Source organism: Cyclopterus lumpus, chromosome 10 (genome assembly GCF_009769545.1).
Source record: "Cyclopterus lumpus isolate fCycLum1 chromosome 10, fCycLum1.pri, whole genome shotgun sequence".
NCBI classification, from domain to species: domain Eukaryota; kingdom Metazoa; phylum Chordata; class Actinopteri; order Perciformes; family Cyclopteridae; genus Cyclopterus; species Cyclopterus lumpus.
Window position 1 is genome coordinate 23,248,538 of NC_046975.1, and position 8,751 is coordinate 23,257,288.

Consider the following 8,751-nt stretch of genomic DNA (forward strand, 5'->3'; position numbering starts at 1 on the left):
GAGTTGGTCTTTAGCACGCCGTGTCTTGAGTTGGTCTTTAGCACGCCGTGTCTTGAGTTGGTCTTTAGCATCCCGTGTCTTGAGTTGGTCTTTAGCACGCCGTGTCTTGAGTTGGTCTTTAGCATCCCGGTCTTTAGCACGCCGTGTCTTGAGTTGGTCTTTAGCATCCTGTGTCTTGAGTTGGTCTTTAGCACGCTGTGTCTTGAGTTGATCTTTAGCATCCCGTGTCTTGAGTTGGTCTTTAGCACGCCGTGTCTTGAGTTGGTCTTTAGCACGCCGCGTCTTGAGTTGGTCTTTAGCACGCCGCGTCTTGAGTTGATCTTTAGCATCCCGCGTCTTGAGTTGGTCTTTAGCACGCTGTGTCTTGAGTTGGTCTTTAGCACGCTGTGTCTTGAGTTGGTCTTTAGCATCCCGCGTCTTGAGTTGGTCTTTAGCATCCCGCGTCTTGAGTTGGTCTTTAGCATCCCGTGTCTTGAGTTGGTCTTTAGCACGCTGTGTCTTGAGTTGGTCTTTAGCATCCTGGTGTCTTGAGTTGGTCTTTAGCATCCCGTGTCTTGAGTTGGTCTTTAGCACGCCGCGTCTTGAGTTGGTCTTTAGCACGCCGCGTCTTGAGTTGATCTTTAGCATCCCGCGTCTTGAGTTGGTCTTTAGCACGCTGTGTCTTGAGTTGGTCTTTAGCACGCCATGTCTTGAGTTGGTCTTTAGCATCCCGTGTCTTGAGTTGGTCTTTAGCATCCTGTGTCTTGAGTTGGTCTTTAGCATCCCGGTCTTTAGCATCCCGTGTCTTGAGTTGGTCTTTAGCACGCCGCGTCTTGAGTTGGTCTTTAGCATCCCGTGTCTTGAGTTGGTCTTTAGCACGCCGCGTCTTGAGTTGGTCTTTAGCACGCCGTGTCTTGAGTTGGTCTTTAGCACGCTGTGTCTTGAGTTGGTCTTTAGCATCCCGTGTCTTGAGTTGGTCTTTAGCACGCCGTGTCTTGAGTTGGTCTTTAGCACGCCGTGTCTTGAGTTGGTCTTTAGCACGCTGTGTCTTGAGTTGGTCTTTAGCATCCCGTGTCTTGAGTTGGTCTTTAGCACGCTGTGTCTTGAGTTGGTCTTTAGCATCCCGTGTCTTGAGTTGGTCTTTAGCACGCTGTGTCTTGAGTTGGTCTTTAGCACGCTGTGTCTTGAGTTGGTCTTTAGCATCCCGTGTCTTGAGTTGGTCTTTAGCACGCTGTGTCTTGAGTTGGTCTTTAGCACGCTGTGTCTTGAGTTGGTCTTTAGCATCCCGTGTCTTGAGTTGGTCTTTAGCACGCCGCGTCTTGAGTTGGTCTTTAGCACGCCGTGTCTTGAGTTGGTCTTTAGCACGCCGTGTCTTGAGTTGGTCTTTAGCACGCTGTGTCTTGAGTTGGTCTTTAGCACGCTGTGTCTTGAGTTGGTCTTTAGCATCCCGTGTCTTGAGTTGGTCTTTAGCACGCTGTGTCTTGAGTTGGTCTTTAGCACGCCGTGTCTTGAGTTGGTCTTTAGCACGCTGTGTCTTGAGTTGGTCTTTAGCATCCCGTGTCTTGAGTTGGTCTTTAGCATCCCGTGTCTTGAGTTGGTCTTTAGCACGCCGTGTCTTGAGTTGGTCTTTAGCACGCCGTGTCTTGAGTTGGTCTATATAGTATATATATCTAGTATATTTGTGGCTTTAAGGCTGTGTGGACAGTGGGATGTAGACGAGGTCAGAGCCTTAAACCCAGAAGTCCCAGTCTCAATAACCAATTATTATTTATTTCATTTTTAAGTCATTTATCAACCAAAGAATGCCAAACATTTCTCTGGTTCCAGCTCCGTATACGTGTGAGGATTTTAAAACTGAATATCTTTTAGAGTTCGGAAAGAACAAACCATTTGAAAACATCCCTGTGCATTCTGGGAAACTTACTATTTTCTTAAAGCACAGGTGATGCCGATAATGAAATCTAACCGACTTCTTCTCACAACAGACCAGACAGCACGCTGCTGAACAACATGCATATTGATTTTCAGCAGATGCCTTTCCTTCAGACTAGAGGCCGGCTAATCGGGCACAGCTGGTGCAACTGGACACTAAAGACGACCGGGAAAGAATGATGATGTTAAGTTACAGTTGAGATAAATCTTAAAGACTAATTCCCCTAAAAGGTGACAAACAAAGAGGAGAGAGAGACCCTGTGCACGTCATGTGAAACCTTCTCTGGTCGTCTTCTGACTGAACTCGTGTTCTTGTCTTTTATTTATTATGTTTCAACACTTAAAAAAAGGTTTCTGACCCAACATCCACAATATGTCCAACACTTCCAGATTGAATGTGTCTATGAGTGCATTTTACATGATTGTTGTGTCAAATCTGACTGAATTGTTCTTATAAATATTAATTTGCACCCTATTTTTAATGCTTTTGTTAAATATGTTGGTGATCTCCAGCAGACCAAATCCAGCCTCGGTGTAGAAAAACACCCAATCGGAGCTGTTCAGGTGGGATCACGCATGAAAAGGTCATCTTCTGATGCCAGAGCCAGAAAAAGGTGCAATAAAAATGGCAAAAAGCATTGAGGAGACTGGCTCAGCTGTACACACAGAAATAGACACTCTTAAAGGGCCAGTGTTGAGCAGAAATTGAATAATATTCATAACTATGTGTTACAATTTTACTTGAAACTATGTCTATTTTGCACACAAATTCTTGATTTAATGTCAAAATACTCTGTAATTTTCATTTGTAAGTATTTACAATCACACAGGAGTATACAAAATAGCCTCTTTTTATTGTATTTATTGAACTACCAAAATATATGCTGTATCGTGATATGTATGTTTTCTCTATAAAATGATCGATATCGTGATACAACATTTCATCCGTATCGCTCAGCACTTCCTAAAGGTTCTCCACAGGTCCTCTACACGTTCTCTAAAGGTTCTCTACAGGCCCTCTAAAGGTCTACATGTTCTCTACAGGTCCCATACAGGCTCCCTACAGGCCCTCTAAAGGTCTACATGTTCTCTATAGGTCCTCTACAGGTTCTCCACAGGCTCCTTACAGGTTCTCTAAAGGTTCTCTACAGGCCCTCTAAAGGTCTACATGTTCTCTACAGGTCCTCTACAGGTTCTCAACAGGCTCCCTACAGGTCCTCTAAAGGTCTACAGGTTCTCTAAAGGTTCTCTACAGGCCCTCTACAGGTTCTCAACAGGCTCCCTACAGGTCCTCTAAAGGTCTACAGGTTCTCTAAAGGTTCTCTACAGGCTCCTTAAACTGCGTTTTGCACTTGGTGGCTGGCGTTACTGAAGTCTTGAAAAAGGGGAAGAGTGAGCGGAGGAGTCTTCAGTCAGTGGTGGTCTAGATGGAACCAAATCCCTCAACGCTGCATATTCCTTCACTGCTTCTACTAAAAGCCCCGAGGCCTCCGTGTAGACTGATGCGAGTGGGACAGGCGCATCACTCGCTGCTGACGGGTTTGGGCAAAACAAATAAAAAACCTGACAGTGTGTTCCTTGTACAATATCCATTCAGAGCACAGTCGAGGAACAGTTCTGGAACCGAAAGATTATGTTCAGCGTGAAGCAACAAACTTTGAAAACACTGAAACTGTGGCACGGGCCAGAAACGAGACACACCAGCTGCTTACGTCGGTACTTTCTTTACCCGCGGGACCTGAACGTCTCACGGCTCCATTGGCCCCCCCGGGGAACGGCGTGGGTCAGCATTATGTTTGCCCAAAAAGCAAAGAATGCAGAATATTTGCATATCATTTAGGAGGACTGGGATGGATTTTTTTTTTAAATGTTCCCAGCCGGTCTTTGTCCACGTATCCCATGGTGCACCTGGCTGCAGCCTCGTACTGTTGCGTCGATGCGTTTAGTGGCACGCGGCGCCGCTGGACGTCAGCTGTTGTTTACCGTTGTGATCAATACGGCCGATCGCATACATCGACTGTTCTTTACAGCACAAACACATGAGTGGACTCCAGATGTAGATCTGCACATCGATCACAGGACCGGTCATCACTTTGTCTCCAGGGTGGCGTTCATAAAACTGCATGAATTATCCCAAAAGACTGAGTCAGCGTTCAGAGTGGAGCTTTAACGAGACATTACTCAAATTCATTTGGTTTTGGAGAGCTGATCCAACAGCTTCTACCCTCTTGACATAACTTATCCTCCTATCGCCAGGCCGAGCTTCAAGAGCCGCAGTGTGTGGTAGATACTGAGCTGACAGCGAGGATGATACAGAAACATAAAATATAAATGACGTCAAAAGTTCCGTAAACAAAATATATGTAATAATATATAATAAAAACAGGTTCATAAAAAAACTCCTTCAGCTCAGACTCGTGCCTCCAGCAGAGACCAGTCCACCGTGGACCAGATCCAGCAGAGACCAGACCACCGTGGACAGACACCAGATCCAGCAGAGACCAGTCCACCATGGACAGACACCAGATCCAGCAGAGACCAGTCCACCGTGGACCAGATCCAGCAGAGACCAGACCACCGTGGACAGACACCAGATCCAGCAGAGACCAGTCCACCATGGACAGACACCAGATCCAGCAGAGACCAGTCCACCATGGACAGACACCAGATCCAGCAGAGACCAGTCCACCGTGGACCAGATCCAGCAGAGACCAGACCACCGTGGACAGACACCAGATCCAGCAGAGACCAGTCCACCATGGACAGACACCAGATCCAGCAGAGACCAGTCCACCATGGACAGACACCAGATCCAGCAGAGACCAGTCCACCGTGGACCAGATCCAGCAGAGACCAGACCACCGTGGACAGACACCAGATCCAGCAGAGACCAGACCACCATGGACAGACACCAGATCCAGCAGAGACCAGACCACCATGGACAGACACCAGATCCAGCAGAGACCAGTCCACTGTGGACAGACACCAGATCCAGCAGAGACCAGACCACCGTGGACAGACACCAGATCCAGCAGAGACCAGACCACCGTGGACGGACACCAGATCCAGCAGAGACCAGACCACCGTGGACGGACCCGGGTTCTCTGCAGCTCTCGACCTGCAGTTGGAGCTCGGGCCGTAGTGTTGCCCCCACCCTTGGGAGGGAAGGGAGGCATTGGGAGAACCAGGACTGAGAGGGGCAGACTGTCTGCTGCAGTAAGATGAGGTTTTCTAAAAAGGGAGTCTGGCGCACTACCACTTCAGTCCACAGGGGTCGCCAAAAACATGAAATGAAAGTTCCTCTTTGTGACTTTATTCAATGTGTCCGTGGAGATTGTGACACCAACGTCCTGTGACTTTCATACAAATGTCACCTTTGTAGAGACGTATTAACTATTTCATAAAAGGTATGGTTTAGCCTAAAAAATTATATATATATAAAATAAGCTTTCCAAACACAGCCTCAGATGTGCACAGCCACACACAGACTGAAAGGCAGTTACCGGTTGATCTACAAAGAGCAAACACACTCATTATTACCGAGACCTTCCAAAATAATACAACAGCGCACCAATTAAAGTCGACATAATTACAGGCGTGTCCGGAGAGGAGCTTCTCCTCGTTATCGTGTGGGAGGACAAATCCACATCCACTGCTCAGCAACTTTCATATGCATCTCCTCTGAGAGAACACATCTTGTTTTGCATCTGCATGGAGGCCGAAAAATAAACTTTAAGAAATCGGATTCGAGCCATATTTTTTTACGCCGGTGTTTCAGAGTGGATCTCAGAAGTCGTGACGCCCACGACGATGCATCACCGAGACCAAAGTGATTCACATCGGCTGCCGCCTCGCGAGCACTACGCCTCTAATCCGGCTCCTCTCCCGAGCGGTTGGTTGAGGGCGAAGCTGGAGAGGAGGAACCGTACCAGTCGACACGACGACACGTTGTACCTTTGATCGCGGCACGTCGATGCCCCGCGCGGCTGATTTATTGTGGTTATGTAAGAGTCACGGAACAAAGTCCTCGAGGAGCCGCACTGTAAAAATCAGGCGAGTGCCAGTTGAGTATTCTAGTTGCAGATCCCTTGAAGTCAAACACTGAATTTAGAGAGAGATTTTAGAGGAATTTGCCAAGAGATCGTTATCAAAAGTGTGATATAATCTAAAAATGTAGCTGCCAGAAACCCATTGAGAGGTCTGCACATTACTACCTCCAAAAACACACACTTGTGCAATTCTTCCAGCCTTTTAAAAAAATTAAAAAAATGTTTTATTTGCTTTAAATGGGTCGTTTTCTAAAAGCCAGAAATCTCAGTTTTGGATCAAACTGAAGAGATCATAAGAGCCGATGGAAATTAATGTATAAAAGTGTATTTAGAAACTGTTTAAATTAAAGCTCTACGTAAGAGAGATGGAGGGGAAACCCACTTCCAACAATGCAGCAGGATAACAGTGATACACCGACAGCCTCACACACACACACACACACACACACGTGTGACAGCTGACAGTGGACCCACTCAGTGGATCTATAGATCTCTATAGACCTCCTCGTTGTGATCCTGCAGCCTCGCGACCCCGAAACCCGCATTGAAAAACAATGTAATTCACATTTACACAGATGGATCTGAAGCGGGGGGAGATGGGAGTTTCTATACACACACACACACACACACACACACACACACAAAACTATAGGTTACAATATTTAGTGAATACATTTGACACCGACACACACACACACACACACTTTGGGTCAATAGAATCAATTATGTCACATCACCATCACAAGTCTTTACTTGTTCCTATAACAATATCATAATTATGTCAAAATACAACTCCTTTAAGATTAATCTCTTCTTTTAAGTGAAACTCTCATTGGGTGTTCATCTAATAGGAATCTAATGGTCTTTGGGGATTCCAAATACCTCAAGGTGACGTTGGACTCTCACGAGGACCAAAACACTTGAAATGACAGAATATATTTTTAAAAGGTATCTTTTTGATGTGTGGGAAGGTCACGCTCCTCCACAGAGGTCAACCCCTTCACAGCTGGAGCAGCTCGACAGCCTGCGGGAATAAAGCGTCCACTCACCATTTCCTTGTGGAGACTCCGGGTCCAGAGAGCATGTCACGACACTAAATCCCCACGAGCCAGAAGCGCATCGCCTCTTTCGGGTCCGAGCTCCACGCAACAACAACAACAACAACAACAACAACAACAACAACTAAAAAAGAGAAACTAAATGACTGGACCCGAAGGAGAGGAAAGAAGTACGGAGGTCGAGGCTGCGCGGAGCGCGGCGGAATGTGGAGAGAAAAGTGGTCCGTGCGCACGAGACCAGCGAGGAGCGACTGGCGGTGCGCGTGTGGAGACGCCGGAGAGAGAGACGGGGGGGGGGGGGGGGGGGGGAGAGAGAGAGACGGGGGGAGAGGGAGAGAGAGACGGGGGGAGAGAGCGAGAGAGACGGGGGAAGGGGGGGGGGGGGGGGAGTGAGGAAACCTCGCGGAGAGACGGAGCGGAGATGTTGCGCTGCGCCTGAACTCACAGCGGACATCAGCCCGTCGGGTCTAGTCCCTCCTCCAAAGCCCTGAAGTGAGGAAAGAACCCCTCCATCTCTCCCTCTCCCCCCCCCCCCCCTCTCTCTCTCTCTCTCCACCGTCATTGTCACTCTCCATTCGTCCAACATGGTCATGTCGCGGAGTGAAAGGAAGGAGAGACTCTGGAGGTCCAAAGGCACACAGATGGATGTGCTCTTCCTTTAAGTTCGGCAGTAAAACACAGAGAATAATCTTTATTTATTGATATAATAAGGTTGCCACTATCATAACCTCAATTTGACCTTGAATGATTTTCAATGTGTGACCACATGGGTCATTTTAGGTGAGGTGTCACATAATGCAACAACTTCCGCATTCCGTCTCTTCACCCACTTGACCTTTATTTGACCCCTTTCTAAACACACTCAGCAGCCCAGCGCACAAAGAAAAAACATGATTAGCGTTGTGAATTCAGGAAAAAACCCTCCCTGAAACTAGAGGTAAGAAGTAAATAACGTACAACACCAGGACGGAGAACCTTTGGGACACAAAGACCGGGGGTTAGAACTCTGGTGGAGAACACCATGGTTCTCTTGACCATGATCAGAGAGCCAGGAGGTTACAGGGGATGGACGGGTCAGACAAACACGGGACGTGAACCCAGGACACTGCTGTTCACGTTACTTTTGTTCCAACTTGCATAATTGATTAATACCACGTTTTGTAAGTTGTGGTTCGAAGTTGTTTCAAACGTACTTTCTTTTAACCCAAACCACAATCCTTTTTTCTCTTAACCTGTAACCAGATGCCAGAAGACAGAATGTCCATACATCACGATGTAGTCCATTTGAGTTTGGTTTGCCGTCCATGAATTGCAATGTCCTCGGTTCATTTTCTGTCACTATTGTTATCAATAAAAAAAAAGGCATTAAATCCTCTCAAATCCCTCCCAAGGTCCCAGGTATTCAGGACAATCAGCCGACGCAGTTTAACATCCATATCGGTTGACAATCCACAGTAAATAGCATTTCAAATCAATGTCTCAGTTGGAGCATGACAAACCACATCGTATTTGGATGTGTCCAGTAAAACCTAAATGATCTGCACGGCTCGATGACGCTGTCGAAGAACACATTTCAGAGCGCATGTTTTTTCCTTTGAGGTTGCATTGTTTGTTCATACGGAGGTGAGAATCTCAGCCAAATGTACGACTATAAAAGCTGGTCTAATATCCAAACATGTTATGTAACAAAACCACCTTTGGCCTCACCGTGCAGCTGTTAGAGAGAGCTTGGA

At 46.9% G+C, this 8,751-nt stretch overlaps 1 protein-coding gene across 1 annotated transcript in view; it reads right to left on the reverse strand.

The window, feature by feature from the left end:
- htr4 (5-hydroxytryptamine receptor 4) overlaps window positions 1-7,067 on the reverse strand; it is a 114,979-nt gene extending 107,912 nt beyond the window's left edge. The window contains exon 1 of the mRNA XM_034543601.1: window positions 7,010-7,067. The gene's annotated coding sequence lies outside the window, so the exon portion shown is untranslated. The remainder of the gene's footprint in view (window positions 1-7,009) is intronic.
- Window positions 7,068-8,751: the final 1,684 nt, after the last annotated feature.